Genomic DNA, 16968 nt, shown 5'->3' with positions numbered 1-16968 from the left:
TGCTAGGAGCAACAACAACAATCGGTAAACTAACTGTGACCATAATTTGGTTTTATTCTCACTTACCTCAAAGTTATCTGTTCTTATTTGTCCAGTTTGGCTCTCGATAATTTCAGTCCTTGTACCCTACAGATGAGTAGCATTGAATTCTAAAATTTATGAAAAAAATTTATATAAAAAATCTATTAAAATAAATTAAATCGAATATTGTGATAAAATTGAAAATATATATAGGTACGAGAGAATTTTATCTGAATTATTAACTAATATTCTGAAAATAATTTGAAAGACAAGTTTTATGCTTTTGTAACCCTTTCATCGCCTTTAATCCTTTAGTAAAAATTTGATCATTGAAAACCAGTTAAATTTAAAATACAATTAAATCTTTTCTAAAAACAAAACACAATAGTATTAATTAATTATAATTTTTTATTCAATTATATTTGTTTGTACAATATTTCGACCGCCTCCGTAGTCTTCTTCAAGAGCTTATTATAGAGAAATTAAAGAAGAATTAGAAATATTGGACAAAACATATCTAAATAAAAATTATAATTATATACACGATTTTCTTTTATTGTTAATAAAATTAATATTAAAATTAAATGAATTTTTCGGCCCCTGAAATAAACTATTTATTTAAAGTACGCTGTTTCCTATATTTGAGCAAATATTTTTCCAACTTATCACAAATTCAAAAAAAAACTCCACCAAATATGTGATATGAATTATTTTCTTAATTAGTTAAAATACATTGAAACTAGAGAGCTCTTATAAACACATAATTGAACTAATTTAAACCATTAATATGGTTTTCTTCATATTCTCAAACTTCTTATTATAGAACACGATTCTAAACGTATTTCAAAATCCACACTATTGTAAATGTATGTGAATATCTACACCAGTGCTCTCCAGACCAGAATAGGTTTAAGGGCCGCAAAAATAAATATATACGTTTATGACTTTTCGGAATAAAATAAATGAACAGCCATAATGATAAATTTTCATTAATTCATCTTTTACAATTCTTATGTTGAGCCTTTTCCGAGTTAGTGCATCTAAGCACTTTTCCTCTTTGTTAGCAGGGGGGTTTCTGCAGAGTCCCATCCATCTCATTGACTAATCTGATTATTCTTCATAATCTTCATGTTTATTCAATGATTGATCTAAGATCTGTGTACCGCCCCGTGCGGCTAGTGATTACTCTGAGATTAGATAGTACTATAGCTTTAGAGCTCTGTCCCGTATACATTTTTTGACCGGATCTATTCTAAGGTCTTTTAGAATGCCATTCGTACGATGTACCATGACACTTTGAAGAGCCTTCGGAGAGCCTGCCTTTGAGCAACTTGTAACTTTTGAATAGTAGAGTCGGCAGCTTTGCTTTACACGGCACACCTATAAAGTAGTGCTGGTCTAAATATCTGGCTATAGATTAGCTTTCAGTTCTTCGCGCTAAGGTTGTTATGTTTGAAAAGTGGTTGTAAGCAATGCAGTGTTTTTGTGCAACTACTTCTTTTGACTTGTATGTGCTTGTGCCAAGTGAATCGCTTATCAAACGTGATTCCTAAGTATTTAATTTTATCAATATCAACCTTAATAATATTAGTTGCTATCATATGAAAAATATTTTATTTTGAATGTAATAATTTACGACACTGGATACGAGTTTTTTGAATCAGTTGTACAAAGAAATATACATATACTAAAGTCTTTGTCAATTAAATAAATGAACGTGAAGTGTAATAAATTATTTTAAACATTTTAATTAATTTATTTAGGATACCATACAAATAAAATAATGTGATGCCATTAAACTATAAAAAAGAAAAATTTGCCTAATTGTGAAAGACTAGAGATGCAGGCTGCACAAATATTAGTCGTAAGCCGCATAGGCCGCTTTGGACAGCCCTGTTCTACACTATTATATTATAAACACATTTCGAAATCAACACTATTATGAATATTTTTAATAATCTACACTACTAAGAAAGTATTTCACTATCTATAGTTAACTTCTGTTATTGTCTATTAGTTCTTAAATTATATCGAGTGCAATGCATATAATAGTTACTTAGTTAATTAGTTAGCTTCTAACCATATCAGTATTATTTTTTTATTCTTATTATTAATATTATTTTTATTATTAAATGCGCAATCTTTCAATCAGTTATACGTGATTGAAAATTTGTCATTTTGCCCGCTTGGAAAACCAAAAGAGCAAGCGTTCGGCAGTCCAGTTGTAATGAGTTCAGAAGACTTTTCAGTTGATAAATAAAATAAGAAAAATTGCCGCTATTGATATATATATCTAAAATTTTTATATACAATGTATGGTTATTTAAGTATTAACTAAATCATAGCTACATGGAACTAATATGTATTTAACTACTGATATTAGTATTTTTTGAGGTCTTTTATCAGTATTAGTAAACACTATTTTTGAACATTATATATCCGGGGGATTTATCCATCAACAAGTAACTGTTCTTAGCTATACCTTATTGCAACCGTACTCCCGAATGCTTGCTATTTAGCATACGCTTGCTGGTCGCGTTGGCTAACCATTTTTGGTTTTCCAAGCGGGCAAAATGACAAATTTTCAATTACCTATAACAAATTGAAAAATTGCGCATTTAATAATAAAAATAATACTGATAAATTTTTTATAACTTTACTCATCTCAAACTAATAAAAACACATTCTATAAATTCATTGAAAATGCCGAACTTGTTTTCTTTCTCTCTGAGCACGGAAAGTTCATCATAGCAATGATATATTAAAAGTATTCCAAAACAACTCGTTAAACATATTAGCCACTTCAAATGCTGATGAAATACGGTTATTTTCTAAAGCCATATTCTTTGATTCAGTGATATCTGTTCGCTTCATAGCAGAAAACTTAACAGTGAAAGCTTATTATCTATAAGTTCTGTTAGAATATGGAAAGACAGATAGTAGGTGTTTGTTGCACGATAATGCAACTAACATACATCCCCAACTATATCCCCAAGCGACCATGGCAGGTGTGTTTATGACCAAGAAAGACAACATTCTTATTAATTACCCCTAGGGAACTTGATATATTTTATGTATTTCTTTGCTGTTTTATAAACCCAAATTATTAAAAAAAAAGGCAATCTTTTAATACCGTACCAATCATTCAAAAAGCAATTCGGAACGATGTGTATACGCCCTTTTTAAGAATTTTTCGAACGTTTCTTGCAATGCGTTTAACTCGAAATATTTGGAAAAATCTACCTAATATCCGGAAATGATAACTAATACAATACCGTTTTTCGTTGCAAGGCTTTACTCATTAGGTAAACCTGAAATATTAAAGCGACCAATTACTTTTTGCAAAATGAGTAGATTTTTGTACATAAAGCCATCAATATCTGCACTTTTTAAGATACATAGGTTCAAGGTGAATGTTTCGAAGTACCTATAATACATTTACTATTACCTATAATACATACCTATAATACTATATACAATACATTTATAAGAGATCAGGATGGAAAAATGATAATAATTTACATATTTATGATTATATCTGGTTCTACGCCTATATATTATATTACACACATATAAACTATATATCACACATTATCATTTTCGTAATATATTAACACATAATGTATTTGTGTCATGTTCGTTCTCTGCCGATTCCTGTCTCCAAACTGTACTTTTGTATATTATATTTATCTTAATTTTGCAAACTTTTGTAGCATGAATATAGTTTTTGCAATAATTGTGGCAATATAATGTTAGAGTAGAAAACTTTACTTTCATAATCCTAAAAGTCACAGGGAAAATAAATATTTTCCGTTGTCACTGAAAAAACTTTAGCTGGGAAAAAAATGGATTTTTTATTTTTTAAATTGGTTTCAAGTGGTTTAACTTTGTATTCACTCTTTGTATTTGCTCAGTCGCTTTAAGGAACGACAATAAAAAGGTCGTTACCACTAACAAAACAATTTAAGTTATCATTTTTTAATGAATATTTGCTAATGGATCCCCTTTGTTTAAAGAAATGTTTTAATTACTGGTTAAAGTTACACAAAATTCACAAAAAAGTTTCTTTTAATATTTAAGAAATTCAAATCGCTTTCAGCAAAAACACGTTTACAAATAGTTTTGAATTTTTAATAGAAAACTGAAAAAATTTTTTTACTTCAATAAGAGTTCACGAGGACTTTAATCCATTTAAAACTGATAGAGACAAAAAAAACACTTTTTTTAATTTATCGTCGGAATTGCAAAAGAAAGCACTTTATCATTCTTAATTTATATTTATTGATTGAAATTACACTTTTAATTGCTCTTTGAAATCATAGTGAAATGATAATAAAATCATAATGAGATAATTAATGGAATACTAATAGATAATTTTTGATTTATAGGTCATTCGTAATGCCAAATAAAAAAGGAATAAAAACTTAAACTTAGATATTTTGTGAAAAAATTTGTACTAAGATGCCATGAACACATTGTAAAGGTGATAAATATTTATAATTAAATTAGAAAAAATAATTAAATATGAATAATGAAAAATTAAGGTCAATAAATATGCCTGTCATTACAAATATTTTGTTAAAAAACTTAATCAATATTGACATAAAAACAATAATGATATAAATTAACAATAAATTACGATCTAATATAATATACGATCTAATATAAATCTAATAATAATTGTTACGATCTCATAAATCATTTACATTTAAGATAGAAATTCAACTCATATCAATAGTAAATTAAAGATTAAAGATTTAATTAAAAAGAAAGATGAGTATTGAATAATAATAAAGGTTAGGTTAGCACAAACAACAAAATAGCTTAAATCATATGATCTAGACTAGACTACAGGACAACCAACAATTTTTTAGGCTAAACCAAGCTAGCCGTTCATGTGCTTTTTGAGGGAACAACTTCAACAAGCGGACTATTCAGGACATCCAGTTTTGAAGAAGGAACAGTATTTATCAATCACTTTCAATTTCTCTACCCAGGAATACAGGTTTTGTCTGCCTTTATTATTTAAGAAACTGTTTTCTTTTAGTGGCTGGCCAGAAGTAATGAAGCTAAATTTAAACTTAACATCAACTGAAACGTGAAATAAAAGTTTCCACATTGAAAACAATGGTCTGTGTAGCTCGCATGCTTCTAGTAACTTCAGTGGCATCACAATGAGATAGGAATGTAAATTTTGGTATTTGCATCCAGATGCGGCCTTTTAATCTGATGTAACCTAAATGATTATAACACGAATGTAGAAGCTCATTTCCTCGTTTCATTCAAAGACGACAACGTACTGTCTACTTTTTCAATTTTTCTCCTCCCAATATTTTTCTAAGGCTTTAACGTAAAATATATATATGATTTTTCCTGTTACATAATTTTGTAGATATACAAAATTTTTTTAAATTAAGGGCAAGAAAATTAAAGTTAAAAAGTTAACTCATATTCATCCACAAAGTTTTAAAATCTTAATGTAGAAATGTAGAAAAATATTATCTTTCACAAGATAATATTTTTGAGTATTTGAAAATATTTTCTAGGTAGTTTTCGAACAGTAATGAACAACAAAAATATTTTATTATTTTATTTATTTGAATTTTTAGCTGTTTTGAATATTACCAAATACCCATTATCAATGGTCTTGGAATTATATTTTACATTTAATTATTAGTAAATTATTTTTGGAGGTTGCATGTACCAAGGGTTGAAATCGTGCCCTGCCAAATTTGAAGCTCAGAGTCGGTGTTCATTAGCTAACTAACCCAAAGTCGTACTTGACTTACATGTTCAAACTTAAAGTTTTGTTAATTTGATATGAAATAATTCCAAAAACAATGATGGTAGGTATTTAATAATATTCAAAACAGCTGTACGGTCAGTTAAAAATACAATTAATTCAAATAATAAATCTCTCTATTTAAACAATAGCTTCCACAAAGAAAAATACTCTCTGCCGTCATAACTGACGTTAAAATGCAAATGAAAATTTTTTTTGTATAAAAATTTTTATGATAGGAAGAAAGCAGTAACAATTTTTGTGATTATTTGACTTCGATCTCAAATGTCTCTTACATAAATCTTGTTAATTTTTCAAAGAATTTGATTTCAAAATCGATTTTGGTCTTTTAAGAATTTTTGCTTAAATTTCGATCGTTATTTTTAGTATTTTTCTACACGTATTTTGGCAAATTTGCTTTTGCCTTCATCAGAAGAATTCCTAATATTAGAAATTTTAAAAATATAAGGAATTTTTCTTTTAAAAAATCAAAAATGACTTTAAAATATTTTAGACGTAACAACTTAAAAATTAAAAAAACAAATTTAATTATCGATTTGTTCCTTTTAAAGATTGCAAAATTTGCAAATTACTATCATAGGGCTATATTCTATTACATTTAACTATATACAGTAACGTGTACATATCACTCTTAGAACCCCTTTTATCACTTCTCCATAATGAAAACGAAAACCATATTTGTTACTTTCACTATATGATATTTCCAAAAAAGAGGTTCATATGAGCAAATGAAGAATGCAACCATCTCGTTTGAGATTTCGGCCTTAAATTGAAGTAAATCAAGTACCCGAATACAGATATCATAAATTATACTTTTCAGTATCAAATGTTCATATATTTCATTTCTCATTCTTCATAAAAAATGTTTATTATGATTTTTTTAATATTTTTCTTGCGTTTCGAGTGTAAAATAAACAATGCGAAATGTGTGCTCATAATCTTGTGAATGTTTCAAGAAAAAACAAGAACAACCAAACAAACCTTAATAAAAGCGAGTAGAGCAAATATTTACAAATGTAGCAAATTAAACATAAAACTTCCTCAGACTAAATTTCTGTGGCCAAATTTAAGCATTTCGGGTTTGCGCTGCTGCATAAGCGAACGCCTTCTACACATTACACAGCCATTATTACACATAAACAAACATAAGCCATTTGTAAGAGGATGTAAGGCTACAGAATGTAAGCAAGGAAATTTATTAGCGCTGGCAACATTGTGGCAAGTCAACCAACTTGCACCTGCTCTGTTGGCACACATCCGCACTTCAATCCGAAAAACATATTTCGTATTCAAAAGGAAAGTGTTTTGTTAAAAAATGTTTGTAAATAAGGTCCTTCGAGCCTTTGAATTGTTGGTGTCGGAGTGCGCAACAAGCACGACGTAGAGGTCTGTGTATTTAGGTTAAAAGGATTGTGTGGTACAAAGTGTGTCGACACATAGCAGAAAGGATACGCATAAATATTTTAAGACACAACAAATGTTCAAAGTAATTCAAAATTTTATATTTATGCGAATTTTACGTAATGTTACTGGCAATTTCGATTTTTGATGGGAACAACTTGTGCAGCAAGCACGTGTTTAATAAAAATTACCAAGTAAAGTGGGTTTCCGTTTCCGGTTCACTATAATATACAGCTTCGTCTTGTGTTCGAGTGCAGGTAACAAATATAAATAAGTGTGAAATTCATGCTGGCATAAGAATTTAATGCTATTTTATTCAGAAGAATATATCAGGTAAATCTCAGCATGGGTGAATTTGATATGTGATTAATGTTCTTTGAACTTTCAATATTTTAAATTGATAAATACATGTATCTCTACTTGTACATATTAATATTTTAAATTTATTGTTCACACATGAGGTGTTATATAATATGCAAAATTCTATAATTAATTTTCAAATAATTAAAATCAAATATTTACACCAGTTAAACTATCTTAACGAAAATATTTTATTTAATTTTATATGTTACAACTCACATTATTTATTAATTAATTATCTTTTATAATTGTTTAGTTTGATTGACTATGTATTTGATTAGATAATGAGAATTAAAACGGGACTCTGCCCATTAGAAGGACATGCTGTGAGGCTCAATATGAAAACCTCATTGCACTATAGACATTGCATAGAAGATGACAAAGAGAAATCACCAATACACCTTCTGTTATAGGGTTCTGCTTTCGCAAGACATAGACTCTCCTACATAGGGTCGCACTTTATCAATTCACTAAGAGAGATAAGTTCTATTAGCCTAGCTCATGTCAATTGCTTTGTGGTCAGTACTGAATGATTATAGTGATAGGTGTCAAATTCTTAAAGGTATCACAATGGACCTCATGGTCTAAGTGCGTCAGTAACCTAACCTAACCTAACTTAAGTATTTCATTAGTTATTTTCAATTGGTTCAACAGCAAAAGTTATCATATCTCAAATTTGAGATAATAATGATATCTTGGTTTCTATTCAAAATCCATTATTTAGAAACTTAGTTCTTAGACTATCTTAGCATGTCTAATGTCTATAAGTGTGGAGATTCTGGCAAATATTTTAATACATAGTTTTTAGGGTGTCGCAAAAAATTATGCTCTGAATAAAAAAAAAGTTACTGGTATTTAGTCAGGCTTATAAAGGCCAGTTTACCGAGACAACAATATTATAAATAAAAACTTCTCTATTTGATTTAATACCTAATTATTTTATTAATAATATATTTAATTGTTATATATGACTGTTACATATTCTAACATATTTTATCTTACTTACAGGCATCAGATGATAGAAAATTATATATTTGATTGATAAAAGCACGGAAGATGGAATGTAGTTCTCAATACTATCTAATAAGTTCATCTAATAAGTTTAGTTTTCTTGAAATATGAATGAATATAAAATACTTAATAAAAATATTTTAATGGTTTTGTAAGATATTTAAATCGATTTAAAAGTAACATATTAAACATATATGGAATAAGAAATATTAAAGATATTTTTAAAATTTAGTATTAATTTAAAAAATGTAAGGTGTATATTTTAAAAATATGTTATCAGTTAGAAATACACATTATAACGATAATTATTAGTATATATTTAGTTATAGAAGTGGACAAAATTACAATGTATTGAGAAAAGTATATGAAAATTTATTATATATGTGCAGATAATAAATAATTCAATACACAGGTCAGCTATAGAATCTTGTATTTATAACAAGGAAATCTTATTACAGATATGTTTTTAGATAACATATCTAATACATGTAGCGTATGATATAAATAAAATAAACCAAAAAGCTTTATGGAACTGGTCATTTTTTTAAAATTTGTTTCTGAACCAAACTCATTAAAATGCTTCACAATAACTCTAAAGCACAATTCACAATAACACGTATACAACGCCTGTTTTTCGGAAAGTAATATACTACGTTATATTCTTATTCTACGGCTTTCTTCGTCGATTGTGTTTCATACTCATATTTGAATAGTTAGTTACTTCAGTCTACTTGTGATTACATATTATAATATTGGAGGCACCAAATTGCATCACTAGTCATTGACAAGTTTTAAAAACTCCTTATGAATATATTATGGCATTACAATACCAAATTTTCCCATCTATTTGGTCGCCCATTAGAGAATATCACAGAAATTTTTTATCAAAATATGAGAAGCTGTATTTTTACATTGTCCTCTTTATTGAGTCTGGAGATCTCTCAATGATCTTTCCGGAGAATTTTTTTGACTCTTTTAATGTTCTGTTCATTGCACAAATTTTTATCGGCAATGTCTTAATACTTTTCACAACTGTCACGAAATCGTCTCGGCTAACGAAAAACCTGTGCACAAAACTTACATTCGTTCTCTTATACCTATTATATACGTTTAGAACTATGATTCTCTGCTACCTTTATCTAATTCAAAACTGAATATAATATTCCTCCTTCATTCCTCAATGGCGTTTTTTCAACTGACTTGCTCAAAGCGGTCAAGTGGTATGTCAAGTTTTAAGAATATATTGAGTGAATTCGTTGAAATGTTACAGTAAGTAGTTAAATTATCCACCAATCACTTAATAGATGTCATTCACTCATCGCTGTCGCTGGGTTTAGAATTTGTATGAAACTAGTCCCAACGGATCTGGGATACACTAAGTATACTTAAATATAACACCATTTAAAAAATACAACTTAGCGTATGTGAAATATTGCAGCAATATGTAAACTATAATCAAAAATTAATTGAAGCAATTTCTATAAAACAATAGATTGAAATAATGCAGCATTTCTTAATTAAATATGTGTATGTCACATAAATCAATGTATCATAAGATATGAAAAGTGTGCTAATATGTAAGCACTTTTTAATAAATTATTAACAAAGCAAAGTCAAATAATTAATGATAATATTTTACATTTAAAATGAAATATTATATTAGTAATAAGTATATAATGTATATGTCCAAAACAATGATTGCAATATAAGTTGAATAAATATAATCAAGTATTACCTAGATTTACTTTAAAATATATTATTAAAAATATTAAATACTTAAATTAACAAAGCCGCAAAATCCATTAAATCATCACTTAATATAATTTAATGTAAATCTAATTATATAAATTATACATATTTAATAATAAAATAAACTAAATCAAACTGCGGAGATTATTAAGACCACAAACTGATTTTATTTAGTGTTATAATTAATTAAAACCAAAAATAGATGTAATAAGTTAATTTACGAGGCTCACTTTTATATTACAATGACTATTACCAGAAACTGATAATTTAGCTTTTTAATTACATTCAAATGTTTCATTTTGATATAACAGTTGAAGCAGAGAATAATTGAATAGAAAAACTTTTTATAGTAAAATTTAAAAACAATTTTATATTGGCATGACTCCGAATTCCCGGGTACTGGCATTCGACAATGGATTTTAATTAAAAATGTTATTTTGAGCTAAGCTTTTAACATATATGGTTTTAAAATTGGAAATGTTTTTATGAAATTCATCAAGGCAAGGTAATACAATGCTCTGATACATACCTAGTTTGTTCTCATAGAATTCAGTAAATAATAGTGAAAGAGAAATTCTCTTAAACTCTGCAAAAGACACAGATTTAATTTGAATAAATTTTAGTACTGAAACGTAAATTTTTGTAAATTGGATAATACATAATGCATATTCAACTTCTAAGTAATCTGCAGAAAAAATATAAATCATAAGTCCCTACTGTGCTTACTGCTAACACATTAGACAAGTATAATCAGGTATTAATGTTATAATACTCTTTTACTGAATTTCGAAGTTTTTAAATAGTTTATGTTTCATCTCTTTATTGATTATAGTTGTCACTGTAAGTTATGTGACACTATAAAGACAAATAAAATTTCAAATTTATAAACTGATACTAATGTCTTATTCCAAATCTTTTAAATTTTCTAAATGTAAAGCAGTATTTTTTTTACAATCTTACAATAATACAATTAGTTTCTGGTACTACCTTGTCTTTCTATAATTCAAAAAAATGTTTCTATTTCTTCTTTTTGTTATAATCTTAGCATTTATTTTGCCTCTAGTAACCCAGTTGAAAATTCTTAATGAGCCATTATCCAAATAGATTTAAAAAAATAAAATTTATGTTCATAAACTTATTTACAAATAATTTTTCTTATCAATGTTATTTTCTCTCTTTGACTATTTTTTAATGTTAATATTGTTAATATTTATCTAAATCACAATAATTCTTGTCAATAATTTATGAACTAATATATTTCTGTCAAAGTTTATTTAGAGACTACTTTGTATGTTGAAACTAATTAATGCTAATGTTAATCCTAGTATAGTGATTCAACAAATAGAACAAAATATACTAGCCTAAGGATTTGGTAAATTTTATTTTCCAATAGAAAGATACAATTAGAGTAATGATATTAAAAAAATCAGAGTAGCTTCTCAACTAAATTTGGATAGGGTTCAATATAAGGTTTAAGAGCTAATAAAATAGAGCTCAAAAAAAAAATCTATAATTCAACTAATTACAACTATTAAAATCGAATATCAAAATACTTAACCACCTTTCACTAATGGGTAAAAAAGGTAGAAACGACACGACAACAGAATTCGAATTTCAACCAGTAGTCTATTACTGTTATGTTCCCAATAAGTTTGTAGTTTAGTTCTGTAGAATTTAGTCTTATTTAGCATTCAGTTAAGTTCTTCTTAAATTCTTCAAGTTTATATTGAAAGGAGGATGTGTAAGGAAAATTTGAATTCATAAATTTCGTTTTTAACTAAGTAAGTCTTTTGGCCAAAGTATACAGCTGTTTCCGATATTAATAATAGTCCATTGTCAGTGTTCTTTGCAAACATCAATTGACTTGATTGTTCGTATATAATTTTTGAACAATAGTTGTCAGAAACTAAATATTATCAACGCTTTAAAAGTACAATAATATTTAATAACAAATATATCTAATGTTGAGCCTTTTCCGAGTTAGTGTATCTGGACAGTTTTCCTCTTTGTTAGCTGGGGGGTTTCTGCAAAGTCCCACCCATCTCACAGACTAATTATTCTATTCCTCATACGCATCGTGATTATTCATTGACTGATCTAAGATCTGCGAACCGCCCCGTGCGGTTAGTGGTTACTCTGAGTCTAGATTGCGCTAAGTAGGGCAGTCTGTCGGTTTTCATATATACCTTCAAGGCTCTGAATTTTTTGACCGGATCTATTCTATGGTCTCTTAGCATGTCATTCGTACCATGGCACTTTGAAGAGTCTTCGAAAAGCTTGACTTTGACCAACTTGTAGCTTCTCGATAGTAAAGTCGGCAGCTTTGCTATACACAACACACCCATAAAGTAGTGCTGGTCTAATTATCTGGCTGTAGATCAGCTTTCTTTTCTTCGCGCTAAGGTTGTTGTGTTTGAAAAGTGGTTGCAAGCATTTATATATATACCTATATATATATATATATTAGTTCTTATTTCCATTTAAAGGTGCTAATGAACTCGATACAATTTCTCTAATTTTTTGAATCCTGGTTATATGTGAATATATGGTTATTGTGAGACAAACTTTTCGAACTCCTACTTTTTAGTATAACACGCAAAGCTCAGTTGACATGTGAATTAAATTGAAATAGTCTAATATTAATAATATATACTCTTCCAAAATATCTACCAGCCAATAATTAAAAGATGTGAATAATACACATTACCATAATAAAAAATTACTATGACATTTAAAACAAATCAAAAATATTGTTTACATTCCATAAAGATTCTGTATAAGCCTACTGAAAAACTCACATTACTGATATTAATTCGAGTATACAGACACCAACAAATAATATTTTCCAAAAAAATAAATAAATAAATTTAAAAAATAAATATACAAAAAGAAAAAAAAGACAGCAGCAGATTTTATTTGTATTCACATCAAAATTAATTATTAATTTTCATTATTTGCGGTTTTGTAATGGAATTAAGCGAATTAAATAAAAATATGTATAAAATACTGTACAGAATAAAAAAATTTACAATATTCTTTTTAAAAAAAATGAATAAAAATTAATTTGTTTGCTAAAAACTGTCAATGAAAATCGGAATATATTAAAAAGAAGTACTCTTGTCTATATTCATAATTTGAAATAATTTCCAACGGTTTTTTCTTTAAGCAAATAAAAATATGTGCACATTATTCATGAATATTAATTAAATAATTTTCAATACTTTAATTAGCAATTAACTTTATAATTATGGCATTATATTGTACATTATTAAGTAATAATATTATTTAAAAATCTAATTGTCCAAATTAGTTTAATATTTAAATAAGGAATATATGGTATTCAGTATGTAAGCCATTAATACGGCTTTAGGCTTTAAATTATTAATGCAATGAAATTTTAATTAACAGTAGCGTCGATTTTTAATTGAATAATAAATTTTATAAAATACTTTTTAAAGTTGTTTCATTTTTTATTATGCAATTATTTAATTTAAGTATACAATATTTATAATTTATTTTATTATAAGTTTTGTTGGTTCGACATTTACTGTACTTCAATAAAGAACGCATACTCATATATGAAAATTCGACTACCACTTATCTAAGTTATTTTAAGTCGAATCACGGAGCGTTTTTAAAATAAAACACGTTACCCTTTCGATTGAGAAGTATATCTAAACTTTATTAAAATTTGCTAGTGCGCTGCACTTACAAATTAATTTTATTATTTTACAAAATTTATAATTTTTATTTATTATTTATTATAATAGCAATGTCAGCTGCCCTTACAAATTATTTGTGCTTATTCTATAATTTAATTTATTGTTATTGATTAAGTGCAATAACAATGCCAACACGCGCTTGCTTTGGGTTCTTTGCACCGAAATGAAATTCGATATTGCGTAAACCGCTGCTGCAATAAAGCGACAATTTTAATTGTGCGCATGGACTGGGTCGCTGACATCGTTGTTACATATTAATGCTGACGAATGGTCAACACTGGTTAACTCTCCCCCTTCTTAAGTTGAAGCGTCCTCGCTTCTGTTTCTTAATTGTTGGACTATTTCATTTACATTTATTTTTGGTTGTAAATTTCTTTTTATAAAGATTATCGCAATGAAAAGAATCAGGATTGCTATTATTGGTATTGAAATGAACCAAAACATCTTTTGTTTAATTATTTCTTCTTGCAATGTGTTAATATGTTTTGTGTTGTCGATATGGATTTTGTGAAGATATGGCAGTGATAATTTTACATCGTATGTCTCATAATTTACCTTCATCGTTTTGGGTGGGTGTGCTTCCATGAGAGAATTTTTTTTGATTGTGGAAAATTCCGTGCTGTTTATCGAAATAGTTTCCATAAATGTAATCAGGTATGTGCCACGGGTGAGTTCGATTTTTGTTGATCAACAATTTTGGTAGGAAATACGTCGTTTAAAATAACTACTCCATCTGATACTTGTTGAATTTGAGTTAAATGATGAGATGATTCGGTTGGACATTTAGCTGTATTGTTGTTAAGTAGTTGCGAAAGGCAAGCATCTAATGTTGGTTGACATATAAAGGCTGTTGCCGTATAAATACAATTCTTAATTGGTAATGTAACATTTGGGCAGCTTAATGCTTCGTTAACGGATAACTTAACTATAGTACTATTTTTGATAACAGGGTAAATATTAATATAATTACAAAATTTAAATATTTTTGGAATTCTTAAAACATAATAAATTATATCAGTATTCTGTAGGATTTTTAATTTTGCAGCACTAAGTAGGCTTTCCACACTTATAGGGAAATTTTCAATTGAAATGATTTTATTTAATTCTGAATCATCTAAAATTAATGGGTTAGTTATATTATTTTTTGCTAATACTACCGATAGTGCAATCGTGTTTAAATTTGTCTTAATTCTATTATTTCTATTTTGATACAATTCAAATAAAACTTCTTCCCTGTCAGGGATTACATTGTTTATAGAAGCGGTTTTTCTTATGTTATTAATTTGTTCTGTAATTTCGTTTATTTTATTCTCTAAAGCTGAATTTATTGTAGTTTGTTTATTATTATTTTCGATCAAGTAATTTTGTTTGGTGGACAGCAATTCAAAATCGTCGTGATCTGGTGTTCCAGCGATAAATTTTAGTGCTGACCCGATGAAATCTATTGACCTCGCAAATCTTCGGGGAATGTCAAGGGTTTTTATTAAACTAAAAATTTCTTCTGTTTGTTCGGTTAAGATTTTCGCAAGATGTGGTTTATCACCAAGTTGATCTTTTATATTATTTGTTTCTTCCGCCATAATTCTATAGTTGGTTAAATTTGTCATGTGTATCAGGTTCGTTATAAACTGCAGCTTTTCCCTGTTCCACCGCAATAAAAGGAGCTTGCGTATAGTCTACCACTCTGGCGGCTGATAATTTTGTTACGCATAGTAATCTAAAAATTAAATAAAACATAAGAATTGTCTAAATCTAAATTTAAGTTTAGCGTAAATTGATTTTATGAATTCTGCGACCTTCTATTTGCACAGTGATGCCCAGGTCTCTTTCGATTGTTTTTTCCATGAAAACCTGGTTAAACTGATTTCCTAATCTTTTGTTATGTCGTAAATAAACTTTCTCACCAGGTTCGTATGTTCTAGTTATCCTATTTGCATTAAATTTTTCTAAGGTTTTTTCCTGCGCTAAAATAAGTTTATTCTTTATTTTTATTATATTTTCAGACGGACAGTTATAAAGTACGTCCACTGGTTTAGCACCTATAACCGAGTGAATGGTGTTATTATATTTTAGTGTCGCTAGTTGTATCAAGTCTTTGGATTCGTTTATATGTTGCTGTGCTTTTATGCATCGAGCTATTTCTATTAATGTTGAATGAAATCTTTCAATTTGACCGTTGCTCTCACTATGAAGAGTTGGAATAAAGAATTGCTCAATCGAATAATTATCTCTTAAAAATGACCTCACCATGTTAGAATGAAAAGCTGTTTCATTGTCCGTGACAATAGATTTTACATTTGGAAATATTGCTAAGATTTCCAATAAGGCATTCTTTATATCTATGGTGGATTTAGAAGGAATATGTTTGACAATCGCAAATTTTGAAAATTTGCCCATTGACGTTAGGAAGAGTTGGCTATCTGTAATAATGATATCCAAGTGGTAAAGGAAATGGTGGCTCTGCGGTCCTCATAAGGAACTCGATAAAACATTATGAAGCAAAACCATATTGCAAGAATGAAATCCAGGCAACAAACATTGTAGTACAAACTAAAGAAGGCGACATGACTTTCTCATCACTCTACAGCCCACCGCGCCACAGTATCACGAAAGATATGTACATATCATTTTTTCAGCTGCTTGGATCTAGGTTCCTAGTAGGCGGAGATTTTAATGCTAAACACTTAAAATGGGGTTCCCGCCTAATATCTCCAAAAGGACGTCAACTCTTCGAAGCAATAAATGTACTCAACCTCCACACAATCTCAACAGGTGGACCCACATATTGGCCAACGGATAGAAGAAAAATACCTGACTTAATTGATTTTGCGGTATCAAAGGGGGTACGTATCGAAACAACTACCTGTAAGTCCAATTTCGACTTGTCATCTGACCACTCGC

At 28.4% G+C, this 16968-nt stretch overlaps 2 protein-coding genes across 3 annotated transcripts in view; one reads left to right on the top strand and one right to left on the bottom strand.

Annotated features, from left to right (window-relative positions):
• Positions 1 to 8646, top strand: part of LOC119680466 (flocculation protein FLO11-like) — a gene marked incomplete at its 3' end in the record, with an annotated part of 60551 nt that extends 51905 nt beyond the window's left edge. Inside the window, 1 exon segment of the mRNA XM_038093287.1 lies at positions 8594 to 8646.
• LOC119680468 (peptidoglycan-recognition protein LB-like) overlaps positions 1 to 16968 on the bottom strand; it is a 350438-nt gene that overhangs the window by 295356 nt on the left and 38114 nt on the right. The gene's annotated exons all lie outside the window — the stretch shown is intronic.

This window comes from Teleopsis dalmanni, chromosome 2, assembly GCF_002237135.1.
Source record: "Teleopsis dalmanni isolate 2A chromosome 2, ASM223713v2, whole genome shotgun sequence".
Classification (NCBI taxonomy): domain Eukaryota; kingdom Metazoa; phylum Arthropoda; class Insecta; order Diptera; family Diopsidae; genus Teleopsis; species Teleopsis dalmanni.
Note: the sequence above shows the minus strand (reverse complement) of the source record. Positions and strands in the feature narration are given on the sequence as shown.